The sequence below is a fragment of the Sinocyclocheilus grahami genome, unplaced genomic scaffold (assembly GCF_001515645.1).
Source record: "Sinocyclocheilus grahami isolate Dianchi unplaced genomic scaffold, SAMN03320097.WGS_v1.1 scaffold543.1, whole genome shotgun sequence".
NCBI classification, from domain to species: Eukaryota; Metazoa; Chordata; class Actinopteri; order Cypriniformes; family Cyprinidae; genus Sinocyclocheilus; species Sinocyclocheilus grahami.
Window position 1 is genome coordinate 1,316,027 of NW_015505722.1, and position 10,080 is coordinate 1,326,106.

Here is a 10,080-nt window from a genome sequence, read left to right on the forward strand (position 1 = left end):
AATAGCATAGTTCACACCACAACTATAATGATAACGATAGAGAGGAACGATATCGTTGTGATCACTTTCAAAACTATTTTTTTCCAGCTGATGAACGATAAAACACTGACAGCCAATCAGAATCCATCCTGCTGTAACGAGCTCAAGAATTTATAGCAGCAAACGAGCGTGTGTTTAGAATAAACAGACGATATCGTTCGCTGGTGTGGACGCTAATATCGTTATCAACAAAACAAAATCTTTATCTTATTGTGTTGTTAGCTTAGCAACATCAAATTACTAGAATTGACTGTAAAGGTTGGAATACACTACACAACTGCCCAGATTTTTGCCCCGATTTACAGTCTGTATTGCATTTCCCAGAAGCACCGTTAGCCAACTATGGTAGCAAGTTCCGTTGTTACCAACATAGTTCAGTGATTTGGTGTTTCCCAAAACCATAGTTCAAACAAACATTCGCAAACAGTGTCACAAACTTACGTGGTAGGAACTACAGCTCTCGACCTGTGGTTAGAAGCATAGTTTCTTGTTAGCAAGACATATGGACTTAAATAAATTATGCTCTTGGACACAATAAGCAAGCTAACATGCAGTACAATCTATATATTCAATTCAATTTAAATATATATACATTTTAATCAATCAATTTTAGCGCATCCCCAATAAGCCCATTTTTGAAGAGTGCGCATGCAAGGGAACTCCGGAGTATGACATAAGAGGAAACACGTGATGAATCAAACATCAAATAAAGCAAAATGACAGGGAACAAAACATAGTAAATTAGTCATTAGGTGCCATTTTCAATACAGCAGCATCTCAGAAATCTCGAATCAATTAATTAGCAGAAGTTATTACTCCACCACATGCATGTGATGCCATTAAAAATGGCCCTAAATTGTTTAACGAATGTGGTTCAAATGACGGAGATGCGACCGTGTTCGGGAAACGGTCATGACTGGCTAGTTAGTTTCAACAACAATACATCGTACTATGGTGGTTAATCAGTGAGTTATGTCATTGTGCGGGAAACACACCCCTGAACCAGTCAATGCTAGTTGCTGACAGATAGTGTATAATGGGCACAGATTCAGATTTTGTAGCTTCAGACTATGATTTCATCTAGTCAGAGAAGATCAAACATGTTTCGGAATCTGGAACGGCTTGAAAGTCTGGTAAACTCTTAAAAATAAAGGTGCTTCACGATGCCATAGAAGAACATTTTTGTCTAAATGGTTCCATAAAGAACCTTTAACATCTGAAGAACCTTTCTGTTTCACAAAAGGTTCTTTGGGGCGAAAGAAGGTAAGAAAGAGATGCTTCTTTAAAGAACTTTTGACTGAATGGTTCTTTGTGGAACCAAAAATGGTTCTTCTATGGCATCGCTTGAAGAACCTTTTGAAGCACCTTTATTTTTAAGAGTCTGTGATACTCAGCCATTTAGTATATTTTGCCCAGTGTTTCCTCTGTAACCATTTACAAAGTGTGTTAAAATCTGTTCTGATTTTAAAAGTTGTGTAGTGAATTTCAGGCTTAAATAGAATTTCCAATGCACTGTTTGTACCGTTTGTGTGGTGTGCAAAGTTCCAAATCAGTCACTTATGAGGTTTCATTTCCGTTAGGATTCTGCCTTAAGCCCAAGGTATGATTGGGTTTTTACGTGTACGTGAGGGTCTGCATTCAGTGCATGTGACACAAATTTCACCACCAGAATAGTACGCGCACCACCCAATTTTTGTAACCGTGCATATTTTGTACGCCTTTGTCGCACATGCGCATTGACTTGGTTTTGCACAAATCAGTTGTTCCACAAGTTGGCAGCACTGGCCCAGGCTGTAGTCTCACAGTAGAAAACGAAACTAAAGACACATAACAACAACAACAAAATACAGGAGACTGCAAAAACAACAGATGCCCACATTGACAAGTGCTTGTGTGAGGGGTTATGAGATAGCAGTACATTTAGTTTAAAATAATACAAAGACATTTGTATCGGTCATTACTTCTGGAGAAAAACAGTGCAGATACTGGACTAATATGAAACTTTCTAGAGTGCATGTGTCGACAGCCTGCATTCAAGCATGCTATCAAATGGATTATACTTTGAAATGTTACGCGTTCAACTGTATGCATACTCTAGCATACGCAAAATAACTATAGTATAGCCAAAAAAATTATAGCCTACTTTGGACTTTACACAGCAACTGCCTATGTATGCACTTAGAAAGCAAGAAAGCTTGCTAGGCTGTGAAACAGAGCTATCATCTGTCTTCATGCACCTCTTTACTCACGCTATGAGCTGATTAGCCGATTTCTTTTTGTATGCTAACAGGATGCCAGCAATGCCTCCCCTGTCATGTAGAGTCTAGCTAACAGGCTCTATAAGAATCTCATAATGTTTTATACGCTCGATGGACGAATGGCCACAATTACCATTTTACACGTCACTTCATGACGATTGGTCCGTAGATCCGACTAGCTCTAGCTACTGATATGGATTCGCATGCCCCTTCCCCAGCACATTTACATACAAATTGAGGATTTTATATTTATTTATTCTTATTAATCAGCCCCATGGCAGGAATCACACAGTGGTGCTCCATCAGTGTTTAAATACATCTCTGTGACATTTGTCCCCTGCTTTAGCATGATAGGGCCGAGCGAGTGGATAATGTAGCCGTGATTACTTTTTCCATTGAAAGGACAAACGCTTTCATTTTTCCTGTCATCTTGAATAAGTGTTAAAGAGGGTTTAGGGCTTTCACTGTGTGCTCAGTATGCAAAAGGAGTGGAACGCGGAGATGGGTGTATTAAATAACCATTAGCAGCCAGGCTCGGATCCATTATGACAACCCGCCTCTTGAATGCATCACAGTGATTTGGGTTGAGAGGAATCCACGCTTGGGGCTTGCAGTCCACTTTCTATTTTTTTCTTTTTTGGTGGAGCCTTAATGTGTCCGCTTAAACAGCCGGCATTGGTATGGTAATTTTGTGTGGTGCAGATAAGGGTGAGCTTGTGATAACTGGGGTCTCAGTTTTACGGAGATGGCCAGTTGGAGGGGAATCTAAATCTATGGTAGACCTGTGGATCTGTGTTCTTGTAATTTCATGCGTGTTTTATTTTATTGATTGATCAGTAGTTCGTAAAGTAAGGTCATCATCTTACTTTACCCAAAGTGTTTGGTTATGAATAGAGGATTTAAACACATTATTACATCATTCTGCATATGCAGTTTATGATATGAGAAGACCTCATACCACACTCATATTTATGATATTCTCACATCATATGTAAAACAAATATTTCAATTTGTGACGAATATTATATGGTTAAAATATATATATATATTTTTCCCTCTCTGCTGAAAATAAACAAACAAACAAACAAATACATTAATTAATGATATGTATTATTTATATTTCTTATATTTTATTTTATTTTATAACCAATCATATTTATTGCTATTTAATTTATTATATTATAACGGTTTAGAAAAAAGTGTGCCATACATTTACTATATGTAAATTGGTGCACAATCCATGTTTATGCTGATCACGCTGAGGCCACAATGGGTGGTCACCACCCACCCAAGCACATGTACCAGGACCTTGGTAGGACCTCTTTGAAAGTATGCATCATCTGGAAAGTGCATTTGGTCATCTGGTGTTCCTGTGGCTTAACTGGTACAGCATGATGATAGCAAGGTCAAGGTCAGGGGTTCAGTTCCAAGAGAATTGCATGGACTGATATATAACCTGAGAGTATTCATTTTGGATAAAAGTTGTAAAATTTCTGACTAGAAAAGCTAAATTGGTCAAGACAAAATATTGTTTGAAGGTTTTGAAGTCTTTGAAGTGTAAATCTTAAGTTTTAAAAGTAGCTTCCTCAGTATTGATGAAGAGACAAAAGAAGAGAACAGAACAAAGAAGTATAGCTAGAACTGCATCAAGACCGCAACCAGTTAAATGAGCAGTCACTCCAGGAATGTGAGGTGGGCTTGTCAGAGCCAGGTGCTTTGGTCTAAGAGTCAGCTGAGAACAGCAAACCTTGTTTGTGTTTTTAACACATCACAGGGAGACCTCCTTGACCCAAGTTCCCTCCATTTCTGAAAGGAAACAGCTCTCAAATACACTGATGTGTAAAACTGCAACAAGGAAAAGCAGTGGCATGATATCCTGTAATTTGCTGTTCATGTTCTCAATAAATTCTGTGAGCATTCCAAAGTAACTGTAAACTCTTAATTTTCCTACGAAATCATCACCTCTATTACAGTAGACAAACTCTATTGCAGTGGTAGATAATGCAGCCACTTTAGTCAGTAATCTCTATTAATGCTTTCAAGCTATTATTTCTTTCCCTTTGTTGCAGACATGGAAACTGAAATGATATTTACACATAACTTTTATCTGGCATGCAAAGCACTTTTCAGAGAAGGTTATAAACAAGAATTAAATTATATCAGGATCAAGATAGCCTTTTTTACCATAGCTTTACAACTTATTCTGGTCACGAATCATCCACTTCAAGAAATTCATTCCAATGGCAGCCGAACTACATGCTCACTGAAAGTATTGTGGTATTGACTATGGATGAGAGAAAGCATTGAGAGTATTTAAAAGCATTCAAAAGTTGAGAAATGCTCAACTTTATGTAAATATCAGGCATGATAATGAATATACCATCTAAACCTGATGCTAACCTGTCTTAAGTGATCCATTATGAAGTGGCCTGTTGACACAGATTGCTGTTTGCACCTCTTAACATCAAATGCCTACCAAATTTGTAATGCTTCTCACTTGTCCACTGATCTGAGAGGGTTTCTAATTTCATGAACTACACACATCACTTGCTACGTCAGTGTTTAACTGCATGTTAATGGTTTAGTGCTTGTGTATATGTCGGCTTTTCCATGTTTTCATTACAGTACATTCACACGGGGCCTCTGCGCATTTCTCATTTACTTTGAATGGGTGACGTCATGCGTTGTCGAACTGAATTGTGGGTCTGTCGGCGTTGCTCATGGCAGAAGTTGAAAATTTCTCAACTTTCCAAGCGGCAACGGAGGCATCAGCCAATCAGATCACCTTATGCAAATAGCCTACCTGAGGCGCTAGCCAATTGCGGTCCAAAGTAATTGGTTGTTGTCACTATAACGATTGCGTCAGCGCCAAGCTTCAGACACACCCTCCATCAAGCATTGATGCCGACGCCCTGTGTGAATCTATAGCATTAGAGAGTTGTCCTCTTTTAAAGACATTAATTTCCAACAAAGCGTAAAAAATGGGGTGTCACAGGGCTCGGTACTTGTTCCCCTTCTCTTGTCACACATACGTGTACTCCTATCACTGATACACAGCTCTAACTGTTGTTCTAGTATAAGGAAGAGCTACAAATGCGATGATCACATGCATCCCTAATCGGCAACAAAAAGGTTTGAGTAATCAGATCACAAAACGCATTGTACCACATTTATGACTGTATTTAGCGCTGTCCACTTATCACGTTACCTGAGATAGATTATGGTACCATGAATAAACACACATTTGATTTAGCATGTTAAGAGATAGCTGTAGTGTTTGCTGCTTCAGCTAACCAATTCCACATTCATTTGTAACAATTGCCACTCTAATCCAATTCCTAATCTCAGCTATCCTTAACTAGAAAACCGATCTCTGATCTGTGTGAAAGGCCCGTCTCTAGGAGCACCCTCATTTGTAGGGCCAAATGTGAGGATCTGTGCCTACTGAGAGTCAAGGCAGTCTAATCCTATTAAAAGAGATAGAGAAGGGGAGAGATCCTTTTTGAAAATGGCAGCAAAAAGAGCTGTAGAGATGACTACTACCATCACATTTCTGCTGGGTTTAAATCCAACAGAGAAATCTCACTTTATAAGAAGAATAACAAGTCATACTTCACTGTGCTTAACCAGTACAAAAATTTGGTTTAAAACGTTGCATCATGAAACCACAGTCATAAAACAATACGCCCTCCTAGAGAATTTGAGTGAATATATTCACTGTGCTATAGCTACCATTTCAAAAAAACAAAGGTTTAATTGAATTCAAAGGAGATTTACTCTTGGCCTCCTGCAGTTTAGATAAACCTCAGTGGTGCTGTGGTAACCCAAACCTCAGCAGTCCCCCGGACCAGATGCCCATGTGGCCAGATCTCAGCTGCCCCTCTTGGCCTGGAAAAGGTAAAATCTTCAAAGGCGTTGGTTCGACTCCTTCATTATGGCTCCAGAAGGAGTCTCAGATAGAGCTAATCATCAAATTAACTTATATTATATGACCTCCTGAAGTGCACCCCCATTGGTTAAACTCAAGGTGTGCTTCACCGTCTAGAATAACAGCAACTTTCAAACATTTTTGTTACAAACTATTTTTTTGACAGCATGCTCATACTGAACAAAAGTGTGGTGGTAGATTTACAACTAAAAAGAGGTGGTGCGTATATGCAATTTTAAATGCCAAAGTGACATCCTGTCCATTTCCTCTGTCTACTTACCACACAAAGACCTGCCTCTCAGTTCTAAAGTTTATAATTCAAATCCTGTGAGGATTTGTTATTGCAATTTTATTGTGTTAGATATGAATTATAGGAGATGCTAGCTGACCATGTGTGCATAGCAGTGTCTGTCACTGTGTAAATCTGTTTGACATATTTCCACCCGGATCAAATTTCAGTATTCCATCTGTGGTGAATTGGATGCAAATTATGGATATTTCATTTTTAGTGCTCATGCCGTAGCACATTACTTCAGATCAGTGACACTTAATTGTTTTGCTGGCATTTATAATTCTGTGTATCATAAATTTACAATGTAGTTTCTTATAATACAGATCAGTTTTAAATATTTAGTAAATTATATTTTATTTAGTCTTAAATCATATTATTATTTATCATTTTTATTTTTAACTATGCTTAATATTTTTCTAAATATGTGCAATATATGCTTAAGTTTGGCTTAAATGTGTTTATATGGTTTTATCCTGTAATAGTATCCTATATTCTATATGACAATGTTATTAGTGGTCGACAAGACTTCTAAAGTAAATGTTGAACAGTCATTTAATTCAACACCAATGACTCTTTCTAGGTTTTCAGTCACCGAACAGGATGTAATTCATATGCCTGGTAACGCCACACACAGATGAGTCTTGTCACTTCCTCTCAGCAGTCTCACTCAGGTAGGAATCTGTCTAACCCTCTGCAGTCCCAGGTTGGACAAATTAAAGATGATTAGCGAGATGTCGGGTTTGTGTTTTCGCCCTTAAGCTAAAGAGAGCGATACTTCATCTCTTATCAACAGTGTTTCTTTCTGTTGTTCAAACCACCTCCTCCGGTCAGCGTGGGCATGTCGGGAAAGACTGAGACTAACAGAGCCGTCCTTTGAATCGGTCCTGTCTCGCCAGCGGCGGTGTACATAAATTGCGTTTTGGGGCACAGGTGCCCAGACTGAGTGTGTATCGATGACCTGTTACCCAGGGTGCTCAAATTGAAGGGGGAGGGTTGTGATTAGAGAACGGCTCTTTTGTTGCTCCTTAAAAAGACAACAAGGGGGAGGTAACACAGCGCCAGGCCTTGGCCTAAGGCTCAGAACAGCATGGCGGCATAGACTAGTAGGAGATTATGAAGACTGAGAGGCGTGACTGTGGAGGGGCGGGATTAAATCAAGACGGTCTCATGTGAGCTAACAGCCCATGGTGAAATCCTGCGGCTAACATGCTCAACTTCATGCACTCTGTAATTACCCACACTGTCTATGTTATGGGCTCGATTTGTTCCCAATGAAAAGTTGAAAGTGTTTCCTCGCACTGTGATTTGTTACACTGATTCAAAACACAAAGAGTTGGAGGAGAAGTGTGCATGTGGCGCAGGTAGTTCTCAGCTGTGCTGTACTAATCACTCTACATTTGACCCCAGGCTAAATCAGAAAGCTGATCCATTCATCAGAGTTCCAACCGAGATGGGAGCAGCCCAGCACTACTGGACATCCCAACATGTGACAGCTGAGGCTTCCTAACAGTGTTCCTCAAAGAAAGCCCTTCCTCCTGAACATACAGTTGACCAGATTCACACACCTACACACACACTAGATCATTATTTTGTGGGCAGCCTCAATTGTTATGCTCAAGCTCTGTTGTCCCAAAAGTGGCGGGAGTCAGGATTTACATGAACACACTCAACTGGATCATGCTGTCCGCCTACTCGGGTTAAAGTACATGCTCTCCCATTGATTGAGGGTCCAGTAGGTACCCCCACTCCATCTAGTTCCCATTGCTGGTCTCCAAAAAGTGACTTAACCCAATGTTGAGCCCATCACCAACACAAGTAACCCAAGACTCACTGCATAGGGTACAAGATGCATACAAACACCCTCAGGGTTCCTCATTTGGATGGTTCTCAGGGGGTTTATTGCTCCAGTGGCTCATACCCACCCACGGAGGGTCAGAAAAGGGCTTCATGCTTCTGCCCAGACTATACTCTGTCCTACCACCTCCACGGCATCATCTGCTGCTGCCATTAGCCTAGTGACTACAGAAGAGCTACAGAGTAGACTGTGACTAATTCTGCTCCACGATTCAGCTGTGGGTGCAAATGGCCATTTTTACATCCATATGGGTCGACATCTGTGGAGTTTTTGAATATATATGTTAAACAAAGGGGAAAAGACTTAACGGAACCATAACACGATAAAAGAACAAGTAATACCACCGTACTACTAAATCAACACTAGCATAATGCTTAAGTATTTTGAGAATTATTCTAGAATCTGCAAGACTTTGAGAGGTTCAAGAAGGATTTGGGTCCAGAAGATACTAAAACATTTCAGATTCCTGGTCTAGTGCCTCAGATTAATTCCTAAGAAATGCAAGTACCAGATAAATATATAAATTTGACTTCTTAATTGTTGGTCAAGCTAATAAAGAGCAATCACAAATAAGGTTAAAACTCAGAACCTAAACTCCTCAAAGCACAATGTCCCATTCAAACTCAAATTTACTCTCTTTAGCAGGAGATAATTATCATATTAAACGTTTTGAAAGATGTCAACATTCTTAGAGCAAGTCATTCATTGAAATGGTGACTCTGAAATAGAAGGATGCATTCATCTGGTTTGTAACGCCTTTTGAAGTCGCTTTTCAGGTCATTAGCCCATTTCCCATTCACCATGATACCCATTTTGGCACAACAAAGGCTGTTAATGAGTTAACGCCTCTGGTCCATTCTCTGTTTTCATGCAGGCTGTTCCAAGGGGCCCGTAGACTGGGCCTCCATTGGCTGTCTGTCTTTTTATTGGCTATCATAACAACTCCCAGCTGTGGGAGGGGACGCTCAGGGTTTGAAGTTAACACAGACTGAGAGAGGTCATGCCAGAGTTGAGGGGTCAATGTATTGTTGTGCTGCCAGTGAGAAGTGTATTTAAGAGCCCATAAACAGTATTCAGCTCATTTGGCTAAGTGTCTGTCCCCAATAGTCTTTTGTGCCGGAGCATTCAGGTAGCCAATTACACCCAGAGCTCCTCAATAGAGTTAATTTTTAGTCTGCTTTGTGGCTAAGAGTTGCTCGATAGGCAAAATGGGCCAGTAATTGATGATCATTAAAGGTTGTAAAGCTGTTTGGGGTTTGGAGTGATCTGTGAATGAAGAAAGACATGACCTCTCTTCTCAGGAGGCCATTGTCAAAGCACAAATGAATGAAACCAATGCTGGCCTGACCTTCAGTTCGTGAAGGCTAGAAGACATTGGCATAATGAACTGGAAAAGACACAAATGCTGCAGAGTAAGAAATGCATATATACTTCAGGAAAACATTAAGTATTTTATTAATAATATTAGCTGCTTGCTTTGTTCACAGTGAGGACTCATTCATATGCATTAATCTTAGAAGCTTCAAACTCAAAAGAAAAGCCAAGACTGAGAGATAACCATGATTTAAAATACTTTCTTTTATATATATATATATATATATATATATATCATTCATTCATTAATATTATATTATGCACAATTGCGTATGTTTTTAAATATATAGATTTGAAGTACACTACAAGTCCACATTCAGTCCAATTTAGCACA